This window comes from Artibeus jamaicensis, unplaced genomic scaffold (assembly GCF_021234435.1).
Source record: "Artibeus jamaicensis isolate MK-2021 breed Jamaican fruit bat unplaced genomic scaffold, CSHL_Jam_final contig_482, whole genome shotgun sequence".
NCBI classification, from domain to species: Eukaryota; Metazoa; Chordata; class Mammalia; order Chiroptera; family Phyllostomidae; genus Artibeus; species Artibeus jamaicensis.
Genome location: NW_026521857.1, coordinates 14,803,303 through 14,828,898, shown reverse-complemented (window position 1 = coordinate 14,828,898; position 25,596 = coordinate 14,803,303). Strand labels below are relative to the sequence as shown.

The window sequence follows — 25,596 nt, the reverse complement described above, 5'->3', positions numbered from 1 at the left end:
ATGTACTGTCTGACTGAAACATTTCATGTGAATAAAATAAGGAGCCAATAAGCCTGTTCCCTGACCTCAGTGTTCCATTGTTACTAAAACAGAGTGTTTTTTTAAAAGGCATATCCATATACATAATTTTTTCCTGGCAGCAACAAGAGTACTAAAATACCTGTTTCCTTATGTTTCAATCTAGTTCTAAAAAAGCACAAATTCAAAACAAGTAGCTCTGAAAATACATCATATTTTATATGAACTTTTTAATTTAGTATACACAATATATCAAGCACCATGTGAAGAAGTGTTAAGGACTTTTACTCCATATACAATATGAAGTAAAAATGAATTACCACTGTTTCATAAAACCCTACAATGACAATAAGAATCTTCAACATAATTTTCCAAAAGGGTACACAGTGTCCAAATCACAACAAAGGCCTAAAAATGTAATTTTAATGCAGGTAATTTTAATTACTTTAAGTACACTGACTCTGGTAAAGGAAGAATGATGAAATTATAAGAGGGGAAATATCTGTTAAAGAATTTGGCAAGTGTGATTAAGTTAAGGATCCTATGATGAGGAGGTTATACTGAATTGAATTATCTCAGTTGGGTCCTTGTGAAGATACTATGCAGTTGCCCTTAAAGATGAAGGAAGGGACTAAGAATACAACATAAGGAATAAGAGGGATGCAACTCTAACAGCTGGAAAAGGCAAGGAAACAGATTCTTTCCTAGGAACCATCCCTGCCAATACCTTGACTTTAGCCCAGTGAAAACATGTGTTTTAAGCCACTAAGTTTATGCTAATTTATTACAGCAGCAATAGGAAGCTAATACTGTGAATATGTGTAACATATCCCATTAACTGCATAGCATTCTATCATATGAATGCACCATATTTTATTTAGACAGTCCTTTACTGATGGATACTTGGGTTGTTTCCAAATTTTTACTATTGTATACTAGGTGCCATAACACCTCTAAACACATCTTTCCACATTTATGTGCTTTTCAATAAGATTACATAAAGTGCAACTATTGAGTTAAATGATATATTTTAAATTTTAACAGGTATTTTAAAAAATTAAGCTCAAGTAGATTTGAGGGTGGGCGGTGGAGATGGATGGGGTGGGGTGTGGTGGGGTGAAAATGGAGACAACTGTATGTGAACAACAATTAAATAAATAAATAAATAAATAAATAAATAAATAAGAAAAAAATTAAGCTAAAAAAAGGCTGTACATATTTAGTCATGTTAACAACATTCAAGCCCCTCCCTCCTTCTTCAAAGCTCTATTCCTTCAGCTTCTGTCAAATCGCTTCCCTGATTTTCCTTCTGTAGAGGCTACTACTCATTCTGTTCCTTTGCAGACTACTGTTCATCGGCTCATTCTTAAATGTCAATGGCCCCCAAAGTTCCAATTCCATCCTGGGCTGCTCCTCACTACACACACTTCCAGAGTATCTACTTCCTTCTGCCCTATTAATATTAACAAAGAAAAGAGAATTATTACCCATTTCCCCTCCAAAATCTACTCCTCCACTGTGTTCCCTCCATAATGACTGACACACCAACATCCAGCAGCCCATGGCAGATACCTGGAGGTCAGCTGACCCCTCCCTTACACTCACCCCCACATCACAGGTCTCAAATCTGTAAGACTCTCCCCTTACCTATCAATTCCTTAGAAAAGGAATATACTAATTTTCAACTATATTACTGCATTGTATTTTCCCCATTTCAGGACTAGTATCCAACTGTACCAGAATAACCTTTCTGAAGTTCAGTTCTAGTGTGCCATTCAAGTGGACCTATCATAGATTGCTGGTTGGAATGTAAAATGATATAACCACTTGGGAAGACTGTTTCGCAATGTTTTCTGACATTAAATATACATCTGCCCTATGACCCAATGAGGGCAAATAATTCTGCCCTCATTATTTAAGCAAGAGAAAAAAAACGCATGTCCATAAAAACACTAGTAGCCAAGTGTTCACAACAGCTTTATCCATAGTAGCCAAATAGGAGAATGTGTAAACAAACTGTGTTATAGTCACACAATGTACTACTACACACCCATTAAAAAGAACTTCTGATATGAGCAATAACATAAATAAATTTCAAACACACATGTTGAACAAAAGAAGCCAGATAGTAAAGAATACACACGGTATTATTCTATTTATGAAGTTCAAGGACAAGTAAAACTAATCTGTGGTAAAAGATATCAGGACAGCAGGGACTAACTAAAGGAAACATGAGGGAGAGATTCACGTAGGCATCTACATGCATGAGAACTCAATCAACTGTGTATATAAGTTCCGTGCATTTTTGTGTGTGTACATTTTACCTCAAAAAACTTTAAGATTTAAAATTTTACTACACTCAGCATTTTCCTTAATAGTTAAAAAGAGCTCCAAGTTTTAAGATGAAGTTAATCACTAAATAACCCTTTCTTACAAAATTATTATCTTGCTCAGAAATAAGACTTTATCAGCTGTGTCTTCCCCTTGTTTGTAAATTTTATGAGAGCAAAAATTCTGTGTATGTTGATCACCATTATCTTCCCAATACTTGTCCTTATGCATGACAATATAGAAGACATTAAATATGTTTTCGGTGGTTCCTAATGACTTATGGACCATGTTTATAGCTTCATTAAGTTTCTAGATCATTTTACTGACTAATTTTTCTGACCTTATATGTTAAATGTAAATGTACCACCATGCTTGACAACCTTTAAATCTTGTTCATCTGGCAGTAGAAAAGGTTCCCCACATTTTCAAAATGGCAACCAAGTTGAGTCTTTAACTTTGTGCTCATTTCTTACATGAATTTCAAATATTCAAAAGCATTATACTTTTCATGGGCTTATACCTTAAAATTCATTCTCAGTTTACTTTGCAGTCCATCATCTCACTATCAAATTCTAGCTCAGTCTTCAAAAAACTCTTCTGGTTTCTGGTATGTCTGAAGACACTAAATTTTTCTTCCATCTTTTTCTCACATTGCACATTAAAATATATTGTATTGGGTTGGCCAAAAAGTCCGTTTAATTTTTTTCTGTAAAATAAGACATATTTTTCATCTTCACCAATAACTATATTGACTTGGATATTTCAATTATGTCCATTATCTCCCATGTGGTATAAAGTTGATTGTTCTCAATGTCTCAATTTTCTCAATATCGACTTCAACTGGTCTACCCAACCATGGAGCACTGCCCAGTGGGAAATCTCCGATGTGAAACTTCACAAACCACTTTTGACACATTCTATGAGTCATAGTACCTTCTCCAAACACTACACAAGTTTTTATTTTATTTTTTGCATTTTAGCTGCATTTTTACCTTTCTTGAAATAATAAAGCACAACAGGCTGAAAACATTCTTCCATCTTCAATATTAAAATGGCTACAGAAAAATTCACCAATTTTGATTTTTTTAAATGCACACTTATATGATGCAACAAAATTGTTTCAAATGACATTAGAGACAACTAAGCACTACTAGAGCCATCGTAGGGAAAAAAAAAATGAACTTTTAGCCAACCCAGTACAATTGTTCATATCATATTATGCATTGTTCATTAAAACTACACTTTCATCCAGTATCTGTTAACACTGCTCTAACAACTTCATTTGTGGCATACAAAAGAACTGTACCAGGCCAAAGAAGAAAGCACCTAATCATTTGAGAACTCAAAGGTAGAACAATATCCCCATCTTCTGTATCAGTGCTTACTCTTTCCTATAAGGAAAAAAAAAACCAGAGCAACGATCCAAAATAAAGCCATTTCTGTTCTATTGCCCATCAAGGTCCCTTCCTAGAACACAGGAGTTAGCAAAATCATGAACTCAAAAGACACTGAATAGCAAACCAACAATGAAGATTCAGATAATAGCCAGTTTAACCAGCTTTACTAAACGTTTTGCAGAGTACAACTGTGAGGGCTGCATCAGTACAAAGAACAATTAACAAGTGCTAAACCCTCATTGTCTCTGGCCACTTCAAGGATGAACTGCAGACAGCACTGGCAGTGAGAGCTCTTTTGAAGTAAATAAACGGTAATAAACAGCTCGAAATGGCAACAAATAAACACACCAGGCAACTTGTAATAATGAGAAATGGGATGACCCTTTCTGAACAAATACATGGGGCCACAGTCAACAGATTCAATCCACAAAATTCAAATTAATTAATTTGAATTTAACCCTTGTGTTTCTGAGGAAGGACTATCATACCATCAACATATATAGTAATAACTGCCAATATTATCTTTAATATCTTGAATTTTATATGCAAACATAAAAATAAAATAATTTGTGGAGGAGCAAAAAAAGGCTAGTGGGAATAGTGTGCAGTGATAAGTTTGTATTTTATAAACCCTGCTCCTCAAAAATTAATTTGAAGGGCAACATAGTGCTGACAGCTTTCTCTTTTATCAAATAAAGACATTACAGAAAACAGAAAGAAAATCCCATCCAATATCTAGCATCACAAACTTCATACAAAGAAGGATTTTAACACAGAAAAGGACAGAATTTAAAGGTAAATACATTAAATTTTATAAAGTTAGCCTAAAAGAAAGCAAATCATATTGAGAATATTTTCATTTCATTACCATTTCACTTTATGGTAAAAACTCTTTCAAAGCACATTTGGAAACCTAAAGCCTTAGTAAGTATTTTAAAGAAAAAGAGTGAAAAGAAAAACAAAGCTATTAGAGGAGCTTAACATAGAAACTTTAATGGTTCATTCTAATTAATTTATCAGTTATGTTAACTATAAACTTAGATCTCTATAACTTTATCTTTAGCAACAGTTTTCAATTTTTGCTGACAAAGAATCCTGTTTTAAGATAAAAAAAATTCTGAGTAGTATTATCTTCTCTTATGACCATAGTTGGATTTAAGATTATTTATTGACAAAACCACATGATTTTTAAAATAACTTTGTTACAAATATGTGAGATTTATTACTCATTCCCTCAGTATTACATGTTTAATGCACATATGGATTTTCAGAGATTCATAGCCCTATCAGCTTCTCTAGTCACTCATCTCTTCACTATGAGTGTCCCACTACAGAAAGCATCAAATAGCTCAATAGGCTGGTTTATCTTTAAAATCATTTCTAATTCTGAGATTTTAAGACTCTGGGACAATGAGTACTTCTTAAAAGAATTTGGGAACATCTAGAGAAACAGTTTGATCTATATTTTGGTGCTCTCTCTCTTGACATTCTACTTAGATAACAGTAAACAAATGTAAAAGCTATAACCCCACAAGGAGACAACAGCGGAGGACAGAGGGTAAATACATTTTTGAACAATGGAAAGCAGATGATGGACTTCCAAGGTTAAGATAGCAGACGGACACACACATCTAATTTTGCTCCCTCCCAAAACTCTACTAAAAACAAAGATAAAGAAAAAATTTTGTTGTTCTTTTGTTGTTTTTAGAACACAAACCGTAAGTTCAGAGAGAATGGAAATAGACACAACAGCAACACAATTTTGGGAGCTGGATGGAAGACGGATGACTGGTGACTGACTAGAGAAAGATAGTCAAATAAGTCAGCAGTGCTGACAACTAAGAACAAACCCAATTTATACTACAAAATCCTCAAAAGACTCAGGAAGTACCAGAACAAAGAGAGGAAGGTGAGTCTAAAGTAACGAAGGACCAAGTGAAAGTATCTTCCTCCAAGTTGCTGCTTAGCCCACCCTCTGTGTGTCAGCTGACTGGAGATTTATTCTCTCAAGAGGGTGAACCACACGAGATGAAATGTCACACATAATTTTCCTAACAAAGAGAAGCAAAAGTCATGTGATCCTACAACTCATTACCCAGACCTCTCTTCCTGACTTCCCAAATTGATGGCAACCAGAAGTCTGCCCTTCAAGCAGAAAATGAGAAGAAATGCTCTGGGAAATCAGATCAAGACAAAAGGAAAGACAGGGACACTGGAGACAGCCTCAAAGATATAGTCCACCCAACCAACTGTTTCATCTTGGCCACAGTGGAATCACCCTGGCAGCTTGAAAAAATATGGATGCTTTTTCGCAATGGGTTTTCTACCAAAACACAGTTGTTGTAAAAACCACCACTAAATCAAAGCCAAAATGGGAGAGGAAAAGACTCACATCAACATTGTGGTCATTGGACACGTAGATTCCGGCAAGTCTATCACTACTGGCCATCTGATCTACAAATGTGGTGGGATCGACAAAAGAACCACTGAAAAATCTGAGAAAGAGGCTACTAAGATGGAGAAAAGCTCCTTCAAGTATGTCTGGGTCTCGGATAAACTAAAAGCTGAACACAGGTATGGTATCATCATTGATATATCCCCGGAGAAATTCAAAATCAGCAAGTATTATGTGACCATCAGTGATGCCTCGGGACACACGGACTTTATCAAAAACATGATTTCAGGCACATCTCAGGCTGACTGTGCTGTCCTAGTTGTTGCTGCTAGTGCTGATGAGTTTGAAGCAGGTGTCCCCAAGAATGGGCAGACAGGTGAGCATGCCCTTCTGACTTACACACTGGGTGTGAAACAGCTGATCATTGGTGTTAACTAAATGGATTCCACTGAGCCACCCTACAGCCAGAAGAGGTATGAGGAAATTGTTAAAGTCAGTACCTACATTAAGAAAATGGGCTACAACCCTGATACAGTAGCATACTTCTGGTTGGAACGGTGACAACATGCTGGAGCCAGGTGCTAACATGCCGTGGTTTAAGGGATGGAAAGTCACCCAGAAAGTCAGCCAGTGGAAACATGCTGCTCAAAGCTCTGGATTGCAACCCGCCACTGACTCATCCAACTGACAGGCCCCTGCATCTGCCCCTCCAGGGTATCTACAAAATCAGTGGTATTTGTACTGTCCCTGTAGGTCCAGTGGAGACTGGTGTCCTCAAACCTGGCATGGTGGTCACCTTTGCTCCAGTCAATGTTACAAATGAAGTAAAACCTGTCAAAATGCACCTGTCAAAATGAAGCTTTAAGTGAAGCTCTTCTTGGGGACAATGTGGGCTTCAAGGTCAAGAACATGTCTGTCCAAGATGTTCATCGTGGCAATGTGGCTGGTGACAGCAAAAATGACCCACCAATGGAAACAACCAGCTTCAAAGCTCAAGTGATTATCCTCAAATATCCAGGCCAAATCAGTGCTGGATATGCACCTGTTCTGGATTGTTACACAGCTCGTATTGCTTGCAAATTCACTGAGCTAAAAGAGATTGATCGTCGTTCTGGGAAAAAGCTGGAAGATGGTCCAAAGTTTTTGAAATCTGGTGACGCTGCCATCACTGATATGGCTCCTGGCAAGCCCACGTGTGTTGAGAACTTCTCTATCTTCCTCTAGGTCACTTTGCTGTTCATGACACGAGACAGACAGTTACTGTTGGTGTCATCAAAGCAGTGGACAAGATGGCAAATGGAGCTGGCAAAGTCACCAAGTCTGCCCAGAAAGCTCAGAAGGCTAAGTGAATACTATCCAACACCTGCCACCCCAGTCTTAATCATTGGTGGAAGAACAGTCTCAGAACTGTTTGTCTCAATTAGCTATTTAAGTTTAATAGTGAAGGACTGGTTAATGATTACAATGCATCATAAAAGCTTCAAAAGGAAAGAGAATGTTTCATGGGCCATTTGGTTGTGTGTGTGTGTGTGTGTGTGTGTGTGTGTGTGTCTGTGGCAGTTTTTTTAATCAGTACTTTTTAATGGAAACAACTTGACCAAAAATCTGTCACAGAATTTTGAGGCCCATTAAAACAAAGTTTAATGAGAAAAAAATAAAAATTAATTTAAAAAAATAATAAAAATATGCATGCTAATCTATGGTGGCAGAAACTAGAAATCTGGTCAGGGAGTGAGAAATATAGAGAAAGGAATATAAAAGAATTTTCTAGAGTTTTTACAATGCTTTTTATCATCACACTATACACTTAAAATCTGTGTATTTTACTGTATGCAATTGCACCTAAATTTTTTAAAATTATTGCTATCTGGGTCCTATCCCCAGAGATTCTAATGTATTTGGTTGAGCAGCATGTGTGTGTGTGCATGTGTGTGCACATGCATATGAGTGTGTGTGTGTGTGTGTGTGTGTGTTAATGCTCCCCATCAGATTCTAATAGGCAGCCAAAGTTCAGAACCACTGTTTAGACTCTATAGAGTCTATACTTTCTCAGGCAGGTAAGAGAAGTATGGAATCCATGAAACGAGAAAAGAGATGAAGGACTCCCTAACTAAGTAGAAGAGAGGAAGTTAAACTGACAGGTCTGCAGGAGGAAATATGGTCAATAAACAATTTGCTTCACTAACAGAATCCCAGTAAAGCTCAGCACCTGGAAGTCTCCAGGGGCACAGTCAGTGGGGGAGAGGTATGGGCTGAAGAGCAGGATAGTGATTTAAAGTTTATATTAAGTCTGTACACAGACCCTCCAGTCCCTTCTCTATTTTTCACATCCTCTCATAAATTAATTTCTGGAAACACAGAGACTCCAGACTCAAGGAGAGAAGAGTAAAGTGATGCTCAAGGCTGAAAGCCAAGGAATTAAGCAGAATTACGGTAGTCCCTCCTTAGCCATCTTCCACAGTTTCAGTTACCTGCAATCAACCATGGTCTGAAATTATATGGAAAATTCCAGAAATAATTCATAAGTTTTAAATCACATGCCATTCTAAGCAGCATGATGAAATCTTGCACCATCCCACTCTGTCCATCCCTTGGTCCAGCATATTCACGCTGTATACACTGCCTGACAGACACTTAGTAGGCACCTTAGTTACCAGACAGATTATGAAGGAATTGCAGTGCTTGTGTTCAAGTAACCCCTACTTTGCTTAATAATGGCCCCAAAGTGCAAGAGTAGTAATGCTGGCAATTTGTGTATAAGAAAGAGAAGACATAAAGTGCTTCCTTTCAGTGAAACGGTATGTTTGTATAGGAAACAAACACAGCAAATACTGTATAGGATTCAATACTATCTATCCATGGTTTCGGGCATCCACAGGGAGGTCTTGGAAAATAACCCCTATGGATAAGCTAAGACTCCTGTATATATAGTGAATAGCAGCCCCTGACCCATAGGCCACTTCTTTTGCCAACCCTCAGAACTACAAAAGCCAGGTTTATCACCTCCCATGAGTTTGCTTTGAATGCCCCTTTGCATGAAGCTAAACCAATTTTCATTATAGTATTTTTCCTAGTGAAGGACAAAGGTCTTTTGTTGAACATTACAACACCCCTAAACTCTAGTTCCTGAAGGATAGTGGCAGCATATTAATCAACATTGTATCCCCAGAACCTAACACTGTGATTGTCAGTATAGAAACACTCTATATACCTTCAATTGGTCCTAGACACTGCAGATACCATGCCAAAAAAAAAAAATCCTCAGAAAACTAAAACATATAAGGTGTATTTGGACTAGATCCCACATGAAAATTAAAGACTTAGAATTTATTAATGAAATGATGTCTGGCCCTTGTTTTTAAATAATCCTAGTGCATGTCCTACCACCACCTCCCAACAAAAATCTGTTTTATTTCTGTATTCTGGCCTCAACTGTTATAAAATTATTTATAATTATATAAAAAATATCAAATATCTAAGTACAAACATCAAAAGACATGCAAAACCTTTACATAGAAAACTATAAAACATTACTGAGAAAAAAATTTAAAGGCCTAAATAAATGGAAGGACATATCATTTCCATAAATTGGAAAATCAATATTGTTAAGATGTCAATTCTTTCCAAATTGATAGACAGATTCAACTCTGATATCCAAAATTAGTAGAAATTAATGAGCAGACAATGAAAAAGCACCACATGTTGCAGAGGGGAAAGGATGGTATTTTCAACAAACAGTGCTGGGTCAAACAGATACCCAGGCAGCAAAAAGTCATTCTTGACCCCTACAGCCCATCTGTAATTTACTATAAATCATACACCTTAAATGTGAAAAGTAAAACAAAATGAAACTACAAGGTAACACAGAAATATCTTCATATTCTTAGGCTAGGTATACATTTCTTAAACAGTGCACAAAAAAGTAGAAATCAAAAAGGAAAAGATTAAATACATATATTAAAATTGAAAATTTCCATTAATCTAAAAAGGCCATTAAAAAGAGTGAGGAGGCAAGACAGGATGGAAAAGAAAAACTTTACGTATATCCTACAAAGGACTCATGGGAGATACAAAGACACATAGGGACACACTCAACCACAATCATCAAGAAAAATGAAAAAAAAAAAACCCACACTGATATATTACTGTACCTCTACCAGAACAGCAAAAGTTTTAAAAAATGATAAGCATCAAGAAGGATGTGTGGTAACTGAAATATCATTCCCTAATTGATACAACTTTGGGGAAATATTCAACAGTAGATAATACTAAAGTTTTATCATTCACACACCTCCTCACAAACCAACAATTCCACCACTGAGTATAAATCCCAGCCAAGTAATGTTCTTGGTTTCTTGATCTGTGATGGGACACCCAGGAAAAATTCTTTACCTGCACACTTAGGATTGTGCACTTCTCTGCATTTCACTCTTCAATAAGTTTTCTAAGTTTTATTTCACACAAAGTTCTCAGAGATGGAAGGCTGGTATTTTAAAATAGAAAAGGAGCTTCTATTGCACAAAGTTTACTAATAAAATAAAAAATAGCTACTAATATATCATCCCAGAACAAAATTAAAAGCTACCAACAGATAATTTTCTTGATCTTCATGAAGTACTGAATTTTTTTTCTTTCAGCAAAGAAAGAAGTTTATTATTCTACAATGTAACCCAAAGAAAAGATATCTGTGCAAGAAAATCCTGCTTTTCAAAATCACTTCTAAAGCAATGGATGAGAGCAAAGCGAAGGAATCATTCCAAAAGTTCCAGTTAACTCTTAGGGGAAAGCGCGTCAACTGAGTTGATCTAAGGCAACGAAACGACATACTGAAAGACATAAAGAAATCACAGCAACTATAAGCGAACACCAACACCACAATCCAACCTACCGGAAATTCTGTGGTTAATTTAAGGCTTGCCCCGCTAGTCCTAAGGTGATTCAGTGATGGCTACAACCGCTCCCCAAGTGCACACCTTGGGAGTCACCTAGCACACCTGGCTTGCCCATCACCTGCCTGAAGACACGGCCTTGCGCAGAATCCCGGAGGCCAAAAAATGACGCTAACTTTGCAAGGGGCGCAGGCGGTCCCGCACCATCAAGTCTCCCGGAGGGAAAAGACTTCTGGCCTCGGGCGCGGGGGTGAAGGGTCAGCATCCTCCGCAAGATCACGAGGAAGCGTCCCCAAGCTGCCCCATCCCATCTCCCTGGGACTCTACTGGAAGATCCGCTGGCGAGTTTCTTCCCCAGAGCCCAACGGAGAGGGGTCCCGGGCCGCAGGGGCCAGGGGGAACAGGCCCCGGCGGTGCCGGACGTGCCCGCCCCACTCGCGCCGCAAGTTTGGTGGCCGCCCCCACTCGCCGCGACTCGGCCTTTCCGTGCGCCCCGCGGAACCCAGGCTCGCGGCCAGCCGGGCCTGGCGGGGTGCCTCTCACCTTGGAAACGTTGGGTGGACTCCGCGGTAAACATTAACTTCCCATCCAGCCCGCAGCCGCGCCGCCGCGTCTCAGCGCCTCGGCCCCGCTCTCGGCTCCGCGGGCTGCCCTCCTCACCCTCTCTAGAGCGCTGCGCCGGTGTCCGTCCCTCACCCACTCCTCTGGGCGCCGCTGCTGTCACAGGCACTGCGCGACCCCTAGCCCGACCGTGGGTCCCTCTGGGGTCCGGACGGGCCGCGTCAGGAAAGCCCAAAGCGCAGGCGCAGCCGGGCCTTAAAGAGGCCGGGCCGCCTCTACCGCATAATGGGTCAGAGCAGGTTAGGGGCCGGACTGGCCAAGAAAAGGAGAAGCCGAAGCGATTGGACCGTGGGGAATGGGGGCGGAGAAACCCCTCTCCCTCCTCCGCCTCTTTCAAAGCACCAGCCCTCGGCCCTACAAATTGCTGACTTCGTTTCTCGAACGCCCCTAGCCTGTGAGAGCTGCGCAAGACACACACACCCTCGGGGAGCTTGAAGCGACCTCGCGCTTAGGGCTGCTGGCCGTGCACTGTCCTACCGCCCGCGCGCTTGTCTCCCGGGCCGTGGCCACCGCATGCAGATCTGCAGGCTTCCAAAGGCTGCCTGCAGGCTTCCAAAGGCTGCCTGAGGTCCCCGAGAAATGACCTAGGTTTCTCTCAAAACCAATAATCAATTTGTAAATGGCACATGTGATTGCAAATCATCTACCATCAGTCCTCTTAAGACACTGGGTTTATGCGGAGTCCCGCAGGCGGCAGAACCTGGTCACAAATATTGAGGTGCAGCCAGGCAGCCATCCAATATCAACGAAGAAATTCTTAGAAGGAAAGTGCTTAGTTTGGGAAAGAAGCGATTAGTAGATTTCAGCCTGATCCCAAGAAGACCTGGCAAGAAAAATAATAACAGCAATATAAATTGCTTTCATTATACATTTAAAAGTGACAAAATGATAGTAATTATCAGTACACACAGAAAAAAAACCTCCAGAATTATTTGCCTAGAAATTAGATAGCCCTGGTTATTTCCTAATTTAAATTTATAATCTCCAAAGGGGTTCCACTGTAATAAACATTTCAGAAAAAGAAAAACATTTCATTTTTTAAACAAGATTAGAAAATATCAAAAAATAGGAAGTAGAGCAAATACCCTCTACCCAGTTGAAAACTCTGAAAGCTTGAAATTTTGTGAGGCAAAATTTTACATAACTTTAAGCCATGCCATTATTTGAAGTTAATTTTAATTGACAATTTTATTGCAACTGATCCATCTTGAAGAAGAAAGCTGAGACATCTTGATAATCTACCTTTCCCTCCTATATTTCATCTACTAGCAAATCCTATCGACTTTATACCTTCCGAATTATCCTTGAATCTGTCCTCTTCTGTTTTCTCCATCTCCATCCTTGTCTAAGCTACCTTTGTGGGGCGAAGGGGAATACTAAAGTAGTCATCTAATTGGTTCATGCACATGCGCTTTTGCCCCTCCTTAACTTCTTCACATAGGATATGTAAGGCTATGTGACCCCATCACAACCCAGCATAAAACATTTCAATAGCTTCCCATTCTCGGAGACAAAACCCCTTAAATAACCAAGCCCTTGCACAGTCAGGCACCTTGTCCACCTGTCAATTTCTTACTGCTCAGACCACATTCCACCCTGCTGTCTCTGTTCCAGCCACACTGGTCTCTTCTAACCCCTCAAAGCTTCCTCCTTCCACAGAGCTTTTGCTCATGCTTTGCTCTGTGCCTGCAAAGCTCATTCTTCTTATCTCAACTCTAATCTCTAACTGTGAGAAGCACCCTCAGTTCCCCCTACCTTGTTCCCTTCTTATCACATGCACTGAAACTGTAATTCTATGATTATTTTGGTGAGTTTGTGTTTCCCTCACTGGACTCCTACCTTCAAAGGATCAGGAGCTTGGTTTTCTTTGGTTTTGTGGTCATATTTCCATAGTTGTTCAATACATATTTGTTTAATAAATGAATGAGGTTCATAGAGTGCTAGCATTTAAACACGATGTGGCTCAAGAGTTACCTAGGGCTTAGAAGAGTAAAATGTCACAACTTGACATTTGGAATCAGAGTCTAAAAAGAACTCCAGCTTTTTTAAAACTGATTTCATATTGTTTTAGCTGGGCAGTCACAAGATTCTTTCGGTAAGCTTAAAAACTCAGCTCTCAGAGCGCCTTGAGTAAACCCCTGAATGTGACAGCTACGGCGTGGGCCCACTTGAAACTAATAACATTGCTCGCTTCGAGGGAGGAAGACTGGGTGACTAGCAGTCGGGGATGGGAAGGAGACTTGACTGCCTGCCCTGTTGTACCTCTTCAGTTTTAAACCATGTGACTATATTACCTATTTAAAAATAAATATGACCCAAAGTACACACTGTGTGATTCTACTTGTTTAAAATTCTAGAAAAGGCAAAAGTAACCTGTGGTGAAAAAAAACATAACTGGTTGCCTGTGTCAGGGAATTGACTGGGAAGGAACATGAGAGAACTTTCTGGGTGAGAAAATGGTCTATATCTTGAATTAAACAGATGTATTCACTTTGTCAAAAGTGTACAGTTCACATTTCATTTAGTGTAAGTTTCACCTAAAACCTGTATAAAAATAAACGAAATGTATTGTTTTAAAAAAATAACCCAGTTGAGGACTCTGTATATGAGTATTGGCTAAGGGCTGTACATACATTATTTCTTTTAGCCATATTATCCTCATGAGGCAGATACTATTACAAGCACCTTGCATACAAGAAAACTAAAACTTAGTAAATACCAAGTCACTTGCCCCTATTTATATAACTGGAAAATGGTGTGGCAGGGCTTCGAACCCATCAGTCTAATGCCAGAAGTGGTTTATGTATGTGACTTACTGACTGGATACAAGAACTTTGCAGTGATAGAAATCATATTTTGTCTTAGGCTTCTCAGTAGAACGCAGTGCTTTGCATAGATCTGTTCAGTGTATTTTGAATAAATGTTAAAGAACAAGCTTGGTGTTGATTTGATTGGTACTATGCGTATGTAGTCTAAATAATATAAGTAACATGCTAATACAACCATGCTAAGTTCCTGAGATCTATTTTCTCAGATAAGTTCATTGGCCTGATGAGACAAGCTTGCACTATTGGCTCTGAGCTTCCAGCACTACCTCTCTTTCATTCCTCCCCTTCGCTCACCCTGAGATCATCAATTTATGTGATGGAACAGCTTACCCTTTAACTTATTACTGAAATAGCTACATCTAACTAGAGACAAAGCTAATTCCAACCCCTCACGAGTACTTGAGCACTTGCGTAAGTGAAATTTCACTGTGTGAATTCCACACCACCACCTCTGCGGCAGCTCTCTGGCGCTCGGCCGTTCACACTCCGGAACTTCAAACTAGAATAGAAGAGAGAGGGGGCATGGACGCAGTGAGTGGAGCCACCTCCTCAGAAGAGTGTAAGGTAAATTCAGTTAGCAATTCAAAGTCGTCTGTGTTCACATGCTGCACACCCTCAGCAATGACTTGTGTCACTGTCATGGAAGGGACGGTCTGAGCGCTATCCTCTAAATCCGGCAAGGGTTAAATCTCAGAACACCATGCTTTCAACTGCCAGTGGTGTTTTATAGGTCAGCCATGTGAGCCTTATTGCTCACAGAAAGGAAAAGCAAGGGAGACATTCCCCTGACTAACTGCCCAGGGTACAGAACAGGAACTCGCCAGTGAAGTCAAACCCAGTGATGAATAACACCCGACCCCCACCGTGGGCAGCTGGCATTTGGGGCTTCCTTGAGGAACCAGGACACCTCAGTTACATTCTAGGATTGTGCCGTCCAAGACAGCAGCCACTAGCCACATGGGACTATTTATGTTTAAGCTGAAATTGAATTAAAATTTCAGTTTCTCCATTCCACTTACACATTTCAAGTCAAGTGTTCACCAATATAGAACATTTCCATCCATCAGAAAGTTCTCTTGGCAGCAATATTTGAGAAAAAGGAGAATCAACACTCCTTTGAAACACCCATCTAATGTTCAAATATTTTTTGCTTTGGGAAAATGAAGGCTCACAATGAGTTAGTGAAAACCTATTACACTCGGCTCTCTGCTTTCCACAACACAAATTCAAAAGGCACTCAAGCTCAAAAGCTGTGGTTTCTCCATGTACTGAGATTCTAAGAATGGCCGCAACCTCACCAGTTTACCTCCATCATATTCCCATGTTTGTAATGTGCATTATCTTAGGAAAGAAGATTGTTAGAGAGGCACACAATTCTATTGCCATCCCCTGGCACTTGTGCACAGGTGGAAACTAGATCTGCCACAGTTGTGGTAAAGAACCAGCTAGCTCTCTGGCTCTAGAGTTTGGGCATGATTTCTGTATGTGATATTAAAACATTCACACTATCAATCCAACAACAGCTTTTGAAATTGCACCACCAAAATGGAACATCAATGAATTGCCAGTTTCCACTCTACCCACTAGAAGAAGGAGAAGTCCACTCTTCTCGACTTTCTGAAATACCCGTTACAAAGCAAAGTAAAATATAACGTAACTAGAGTGGTAATTCCACTTAAACTATCCAATTATCTGGGAGCTAGTTACCCTATACTAATGCAAATGACTAGACTGTGACCTAAAATTTCAAGTGTGCTTGCCAAAAGTGTGTTTAACCTATTCAAGCTGCAATCTTCTCATCCATAAATGAGATAATAATAATAACATCTCTTAAGCACTGAAGTGACAAATGAAATAATATGTGCAAGACACATAAAAAGCATTCAACAAATGGTAGCTATTTTAGTTGCTATTATGCAAAGCCAAAAACACCAACATGCAAAAATAAAAAGATAGATTGAAAACAAACAAACAAACAAACAAACAAACAAAGATTGCCCTGGTTGGTGTGGCTCAGTGGATTGAGCATCGACCTGCAAAACAAAGAATCACTGGTTCAATTCCCAGTCAGGGCACATGCCTTGGTTGTGGGCCAAGTCCTTAGTTGGGGTGCTTGAGAGGCCACCACACATTGATGTTTCTCTCCATCTCTTTCTGCCTCCCTTCCCCTCTCACTAAAAATAAATAACTAAAACATTTTAACAAAATGAAATAATAAAAAAATTTTTAAAAGACTGAAAAATCCCTTTACCCTAAAAAGTCCTGACTCTACCACCTGCTAATTGTCTGGCCTTTAACCTCTGTAAGCTTCAGTCTCTGAGTCAGGCAAATAAGGGTAAGAGTTGCTAATAATAGATGTGTTGGCGAAATGTGTTATTTCATGTGAAAATGGTTTAATAACAGCAAAGTCAAGTACAAACTTTAGCTAGTGTTAATTAGCACTCTGTCCCAATTCCATCAAAAAAAAAAAAAAGATGAGGAAACTATGCTAGGAAGGTGTTGCTTTACAGTAAAATGAACTTAGCTTTTTATAACGTGACTGGGAAACAACCACTGCTGAAGTTGTCACTGAAAGGCCCCACGACCACCAACACGGCCACCAAATAGAATCTGTGAGCTAACACTGTAGTAACCAGCCACCTTCCTCAGCTGATCTTGCTCTCCACAGGAGAAATGTGAAGCATGTACAGACACATCAGGCCTCCCCTGAGAATGTACATTCACCAAAGATAGCCAGCAGCCAATTATAGCAAAGAGAGAAATGGTACAGAATTACAAAAACTCAGTTACTAATATACCTTCCTTACAGGTATGGAATTAAACCTAACACTTCATAAATTCTTGTTTATCACTCAGATGGCCACAATACCGTGAGATTCTTAAAATAAAACTGAAGAAATGTGAACAAGCTGTTTCCTGTGTTTTGAAGATAAAACAAAGTATACAAACCCTAACTCAGTAACAAAATATTTTCCATTGCAGTATTTACACTTTTATATGGTAAAAGAAAATTTTAGACATTTACCTGTTTCCCATTAGAGTTTCTAAAGGCAGCCATCATTTTGGCGGTAACCATGATAAGCAGAGAAGACAGGGAGACTGGGGATTTGAATTGAATTTATAGCTGACTCACAGGGAGTGTTTACAACGACAGTGCCACTGGGACCCACCCATTTAACACCCTTTCATTTCCTCTCTGTACTCTTGTCAGGCAGTACCTTTAGGAGAAGCTGGGAATGCGGAGGATGATGCAGTAGCCAAAGCTGTTTGATCTTATGAGAGCTAATGGATTTTGTTTTTCTTCTACCTTTCATTCCTCCTTTCCCCCTTCCTCCCTCCCTGTCTTTCTTTTTCCTTCCTTAGGTCACCTGATATGGCTCAGAATGACTGTTCATGTGTTTGGGGTACTGACTTTGAATCATTGGCCAGAAGTTTCTATATATTAGGTTTCAGATCTTGGAATTTGATGCCAGACAAAATTATTAATTAGGCAGAACTTAACTTCTTTTTTTCTTAAATTCTTCAGCTATCTTCTGCAGTTATAGAATACTGCAGGCTGTTGTGTTCTGGAAATAAATGTTGTTACATTTGCGTTACTCAGGGCTATTAGCTGAGAGTTTACTATGAAATACAGAACAAGTGATATACCCTGTGAGAGACGGCTAAATAGTACTGTTTCATTCTTCATTATTCTTAGATGCCCTTGAAAAAGATCTGATATATTAGTCTTAAAAAATTCTCTCTCTAATGATAGCTTTTAAAAAGTTTACTTATTAATTTATCATTTTTGAGAGAGGGGGGAAGGGAAGGAGAGAGGAGGAGAAACATCACTGTGAAAGAGGAACATCAATAGGTTGCCTCCTGTATGCGTCCCAACGCGGGGACCAAACCTGCAACATGGGAATGTGCCCTGACTGGGAATCGACACTCCAATCAACTGAGCCACACTGGCTAGGGGGCCACACTAGCTTTTTTTTTTCCCCCTCTTTTGGAAATTCTTTATTTTAACATTTTTGTCGAATTTATTGGTTAATAAAACTATATAGGTTTGAAGGATAAGATTTTATAATGAGTATATCATCTGTATATTGTACTGTGTTCACTACCCAAAGTCACATCTCTTTCCTTGATTATTTATCCCCCATTTACACTATTCTACCTCCACCAGCCCCCTTTCCCTCTAGTAACCACCATGCTGTTGTCTGTGTCTGTGAGTTGCTTTTTCTTGCTTATCCTTCATCTTTTTCATGCAGCCCCTCAACAAACTCTCTCCCCTGACAGGCCTCAGTCCGCTCTCTGTATCTATGAGTGTGTTCTGTTTTGTTTGTTTATTTATTTTGTTCATTAGATTCCACATGTAAGTGAAATCATGTGGTATTTGTCTTTCTAACTGGCTTATTTCACTTACCATAATACTTTCCAGGTCCATCCACGCTGTTGCAACTGGTAAGAGTTCCTCCGTTTTAATTGCTGAGTAGAATTCCAGGGTATAAATGTACCACAGCTTTCTCATCCACTCCTCTAGTGATGGGCACTTGGGCTATTATAAATAACACTGCAGTGAACATGTGATGCATATATCCTTTTGAATTAGTGTTTTGAGTGTCTTCAGGTAGACTCCCAGACGTGGAATTGCTGGCTCATAAGGCAGTTCCATTTTTAGTTTTTTGAGGAAACTCCGTGCTGTTTTATATAGTGGCTGCACCAGTCTGCATTCCCACCAAAAGTGCAGAAAGGTGCACTTTTGTCCACATCCTGGCCAACACTTGTTTGTTATTTTCTGATGATAGCCATTCTGACAAGCCTGAGGTTATATCTCATTGTGGTTTTAATTTGCATTTCTCTGAGGATTAGTGACATTGAGCATCCTTGCATATATGGGTGGCCCATCTGTATGTCCTCTTTGAAGAAGTGTTTATTCAGGTCCTTTGCCCATTTTTAAATTGGATTGTTTATTTTTTTGGTATTGAGTTTTATAAGTTCTTCATAAATTTTGGATATTAACCCCTTATCAGATGTATCATTGGCAAATATGTTCTCCCATTCAGTATGTTGTCTTTTCATTGTATTGATCATTTCCTTTGCTGTGTAAAGCATTTTTGGCTTGATGTTGTCCCATTTGTTTGTTTTTTTGTTTTGTTTTCCCTACGCAAGAAGATATATCAGACAAAAATATTGCTACGAGAAATGTCCAAGATTTTACTGCCTATGTTTTCTTCTAGATTTTTATGTCAATAAATCAACAAACAAGTGTTGGCAAGGATGTGGAGAAAAGGGCACCCTCATGCACTGTTGGGGGGAATGACACCCCAATAAATACAATTAAAATTTTAAAAAGAATGAAAGCTGCTATAAGCTTTTATTACAGAAAAAAAGAGAAAATATTCATATCCAAGAAAACTATTAAAATAAATATGAGAATAACAAGACCATTCAGGTTAGTATTTTTTGCCCCAGGGGAGAGAGGCAGGGAAATAGCATAGAAGAGGAGTGGCCCAGGTACGTGCAAACAAATAGGTGGTAATGTTTCGTGATCAGGTAAACATCTGGGTTTAAAGCTCTCTATTTTAATTGTTGAGTTTCCTTACACACAAATATTCATTTTTTTGAATACACATTACTAAAAATTTTAAAAGAAAAACTTTAGAATGCTATTAAAATTTCAATTTTAGGAAATAAAAATATTCAATGAATTTCCACTCTATTTTGAAAAAGGAAAATTCAAGAGCCAAGGATTTCAGGACTGAGATCCCTGAGCCTTTGGATTTTTTCACTGTACTTCCCCAGAAAACTGTCCCTGAGTCTCAGTGACGCAGAGCCTGGGAAATATAAATAGGTCCCATCTTGGATGATACAAACAAGTTGGCATAGTTTTTGTAACCAAAGCTTCTTCTCCCCCACCCCTAAAGAACTGCTTCAAATATGCATGCCTCTCATTATTTCCAGTGTTCTGAAGCTTAGGGTGGGAAAATAATATTTTAAAGTTTATTGGGTAAGTTTCTCTGCATCCCTGCAGTCATTTATCCTTCTTTCTTTATCTGATTACAGAAACATTACACATGAATTGTATACAATGTGATTACAAAAAAGAACAGAGATTAAAATCACTTGTAATCTCATTACCAATGACAATCACCATTCTTTTTTTTTTTTTGGTCTATTTCTTTCCTGTTTCATTTCTGAGTATATGACCACATACCTATAGTTGTTTGGTTTATTTATAAAAATGGGATCAGACTTACCAATGGACTTAAAACCATGAAATTGAATGAAGGGAGTGAGTACAGATGAAAAAGAGAAGAGGCTCAAAGACTGAGCCTTAGATCAGGCACAATTAGAATGTGGGGAGAAGAAAAACTGACAAAAGAGACTGCGAAAGAGTAGCCAATGAAGTGGAAGGGAAAACAGAAGAAAGTGAAGTCTGAGAAGCCAAGAGAAAATAAGTACTTCAAGGATACTGAGATAGTTGCTAGTGATGGGTCAAGAGCAGTGACCACTGGATTTGGCAATATGAAAATCACTGGTAACTGTGAGCTATTTCCACGGAACAGTGTAGGTTAAGGCTTGACTGGAGTGGGTCCAAATAAAAATAAGAGGAAAGAAAGTGTAATGAGAGAAACAGGCAAATATTTAAAAGGGTTTTGCTAAAACAGCAGGATACAAAGTCAATATCCAGAAATCAAAGGCATTTTTGTAACCTAACAATGAATCAGCAGAAGCAGAAATCAAGAAAAAAATCCCATTCGATATAGCAAAAACAAAAATAAAATATCTGGGAATAAGCCTAACCACGGAGGTAGAAGACCTGTATGCAGAAAACTACACTGCACTGAAGAAAGAAATCAGGGAAGACACAAACAAATGGAAACATATACCTTGTTCATGGATTGGAAGAATTAACATCATCAAAATGTCCATACTACCCAAAGCAATATACAGATTCAATGCAACACCTATTAAAGTACCAATGGCATATTTCACAGACATAGGACAAATACTTCAAAAATTTATATGGAACCATAAACGAGCCCGAATAGCAGCTGCTCTTTTGAGAAAGAAGAACAAAGTAGGAGGGATCACAATACCTGATATCAAACTGTATTACAAAGCCACTGTAATCAAAACAGCCTGGTACTGGCATAAAAACAGGCACATAGACCAATGGAACAGAACAGAGAGCCCAGAAATCAACCCAACTCTCTACAGTCAATTAACATTCGACAAAGGGGGCAGTAACATAAAATGGAGTAAAGATAGCCTCTTCAACAAATGGTGTTGGGAGAACTGCACAGCTATGTGCAAAAAAATGAAACTTGAGCACAAACTTACACCATACACCAAAATAAATTCAAGGTGGATAAAAGACTTAAATATAAGCTGTGACACCATTAAAGTCCTAGAGGAGAACATCGGCAAGAAAATCTCAGATATTTCATGCAGCAACATTTTTACCGATATGTCCCCTAGAGCAAGGAATATAAAGGAAAGAATAAACAAATGGGATCTCATCAAAATAAAAAGCTTCTGCATGGCTAAAGAAAACAGTATTAAATTAAAAAGACAACCAACTGTATGGGAAAACATATTTGCCAATGATACCTCAGACAAGGGTTTAATCTCCAAAATATACAAAGAACTTACATGACTCCACTCTAAGAAGACATCTAACCCAATTAAAAATGGGAAAAGGACTTGAACAGACACTTCTCCAAGGAGGACATACAGAATATCCAGAGACACATGAAGAGATGCTCAATATCATTAGCTATCAGAGAGATGCAAATTAAAAGCACAATGAGATACCACTTTACACCAGTCAGGATGGCTATAATAAACAAAGCAACAAACAACAAATGTTGGAGAGGTTGTGGGGAAAAGGGGTCCTTAGGTAATGGTTGGTGGGATTGCAGACTGGTACAACAATTGTGGAAAACAGTATGGAATTTTCTCAGAAAAATAAAAATTGACCTGCCTTTTGACCCAGCAATTCCACTGCTAGGATTATATCCTAAGAATCCTAAAACATCAATTTCAAAGAACCTATGTACCACAATGTTCATAGCAGCACAATATACAATAGCCAAGAGCTGGAAGCAACCAAGGTGCCCGTCAGTAAATGAATGGATCCAAAAATTGTGGTGCATATACACAATGGAATTCTATGCAGCAGAGAGAAAGAAAAAGCTACTACCTTTTGCAACAACATGGATGGAACTGGAAAGCATTATGCTGAGTGAAATAGGCCAGGGGTTGACAGACAAATACCATATGATCTCACCTTTAACAGGAAGCTAAAGAACAAAACAAACAAGCAAGCAGAATAAAAATAAAAACACTGAAATAGAGAACAAAGGGACAGTGACCAGAGGGGAGAGGGAAGGGAATTTAAGGGGGAAAAAGGGGAGGGATTTGGAAGAACAAATATGAAGGACACAGGGATGAGAACTAAGGGGGGTGGAAATGGGAGGGAGGTGGGGAGCATGGGGTGGGGGGGGCTGGGATGGAAGAAATAGACAAAAAACTGTACTTGAAAAATAACTAAATAAAATTATTTTAAATAAATAAATAAATAAATAAATATGAAGAGAAAACCAGGAAAGAAAAAAAAAAAGAAAGAAAGAAAGAAGACGAGGACAGCTAGATCAGGAACAGAACCATAGAAATGAAGATCACATGGAGGGTTAGCAACAGGGGAGTGGAGAAGGAGAAAAGGGGAGAAGGTACAGAAAATAAATAGCATAGACGGTAGGTAGAAAATAGACAGGGGGAGGGCAAGAATAGTATGAGAAATACAGAATCTAAAGAACTTGAGACACATGGTCATAAACTAAAGGGGAGAATGGTGGGGGAGGGGGTGTGCAGGGTGTAGGGGAATAAAGGGGGAATAGAACAACTGTAATGGCATAATCAATAAAATATATTTTTAAAAATTAAAAAATAAAATAAAAGGGTTTTGCTATTAAGGAAAGGTGAAAAATGGAGGACTAGTTGAAGAAAGTGTTTTTTAATTTAAAATGATTTAAACCATGTTATCTTTGGATGCTGATGGGAACGATCTGTCAGAGAGGGGGACATAAGAATGCAGTAGAGAAGGGGAAGAATTACTGGAGCAACAGCACAGAGAGGCTGGAAGAGATCTGGTGCCAGAGCTACAGAGTTAGATTCAGATGGAAACATGGACAATTATTCCATTGTGACAAAAGAGAGAACAGGATACATGTACGCAAAAGCATTTATCTGTGTAGATATGCTGGGAATTCATGGACATTCTTTTCAGAATGTGCTTAAATTTCTCAGTGAAACGAGAAGAAATGTCATCATCTGAGAGTGAGGGTGGAGAAAATATTGCCAGTTTAAGGAGCCAAGAGAAGGTATGAAATAGTTGTCTAGGAGACTGAAAAAGTCATTCGCTAGAGAAATAGAGTATTGTTGCCAGGCATCATCAAGAACCCACTTGACGTTCATGGTCACAAATTTAAAATGAGAGCACTCAGCATGGCTGTGCACTTTATTTACTGCAGACAAATTGAACCACTTGAATATAGACACAGAGTAGGCAGAGATATGAATGAGATGAAGACTCAGATTTTGGTCAGATGAACAACCCTTTTCCTCCGATTTTCAGCTGTATTCTTCCTCATACTATTTCTTTTATAGAAAAAAGATGAAACATACCTCTACCAATACAAAATTTTACCACTCTCTGCTCAGTATTTGCCTCCTCATTTTAGTCTTTCAGTTTCATGGTCATCAGTTTCACTATATACCCAATTCATCTTGACCCCTCTGTCCCTCCAAGATTTTATCAACAGTTTCACTCATTGCTGTACTCCTTCCTATCACCATCTTTTTTGGCTTTTTGGCTTGCTAAATTGTTGGGTACCCTAAGGATCACATTTTCCCCTGTTTAATCTTGCACACCTCCTTTCTCCCTACTCTTGAACAGATCTGGGGAACATATGAACCCTGGATAAGATGTATTTAGTTCCTTACTCAGATCAAACATTTTCAGAAGTAATTAATCCACATGATAACATAATTTTCAATAAATATGCACTGACATAAAGATCTTCTTGCTTCATCTTTAAAATAATTTTTATATGTAAGTTTTGTTGCGTTTTAATCATAATATATAAATAGATGCTATTTTATTTTTAATGTATTTTATTGATTACACTATTATAGTTGTCCCATGTTTTTCTCCCCTTTATTCCCCTCCGCTCTGCACACCCTCCTCCCACCAGCATTCCCCGCCACCTTCGTTCATGTCCATAGGTCATACATATAGGGTCTTTGGCTTCTCCATTTCCTATACTATTTTTAACCTCCTCCTGTCTATTTTGTACCTAGCATTTATGCTTCTTATTCCCTGTATCTTTCCCCCATTCTCCCCTGTCCCTCTCCCCACTGATAACCCTCCATGTAATCTCCATTTCTGTGTTTCTGTTCCTCTTCTAATTGTTTGCTTAGTTCATTTTTGTTTTTGTTTTAGGTTCAGTTGCTGATAGTTGTGAGTTTGTTGTCATTTTACTGTTCATATTTTTGATCATCTTCTTTTTCTGAGATAAGTTCCTTTAACATTTCATATAATAAGGGCTTGGTGATGATGATAGATGCTACTATTTTATGTACTTGAATATAAATTAGGAGAAGCCCATTATTAATCAGGATCTGATAAAACTGGAACTTCAGGAAGGTGAAGCTTAGCATAAGTATATGGAGAATAAGTGGAGGGAGAAAATGCTGATGATAGGTTACAAAGTTACCCATGGTTAAATCCCTCCCATTGACCTGCCAATAGTAATTAAGACTCAACTGCAAGAGAAGGAAGGGTGTGCACAGCCCACGCAAAGGATGTACCTAGAGTACCCAGCTTCAGTGATAGAGGAGGCTGTGCCACTATACCCCATAGGACACTTACTACATTAGGCCATGCTACCAAGACAGAAGAGTCATAACAGTTCAACCTAATATATAGAAACAAACACAGGGATGCTGCCCAAGTAAGCAGACACAGAAACATGGCCTAAATAAAAGAACAGATCAAAAATCCAGGAAAAGAACAAAACAAAATGGATATAAGCAACTTATCAGATGCAGAATTCAAAACATTGGTT

At 38.8% G+C, this 25,596-nt stretch overlaps 1 protein-coding gene and 1 pseudogene across 3 annotated transcripts in view; one reads left to right on the top strand and one right to left on the bottom strand.

The window, feature by feature from the left end:
- The window catches only part of EVI5 (ecotropic viral integration site 5), a 231,629-nt gene that overhangs the window by 185,589 nt on the left and 20,444 nt on the right, over positions 1–25,596 (bottom strand). The window contains exon 1 of one of the 3 annotated variants that reach the window (XM_053668269.1): positions 17,505–17,522. The exons of 1 other annotated variant lie outside the window; for it this stretch is intronic. The gene's annotated coding sequence lies outside the window, so the exon portion shown is untranslated. Of the gene's footprint in view, positions 1–11,573; positions 11,865–17,504; positions 17,523–25,596 lie in introns of those variants that run through there. One more of the 3 variants, XM_037162021.2, reaches the window with a different exon arrangement.
- Positions 6,106–7,490, top strand: LOC119061469 (elongation factor 1-alpha 1-like; annotated as a pseudogene).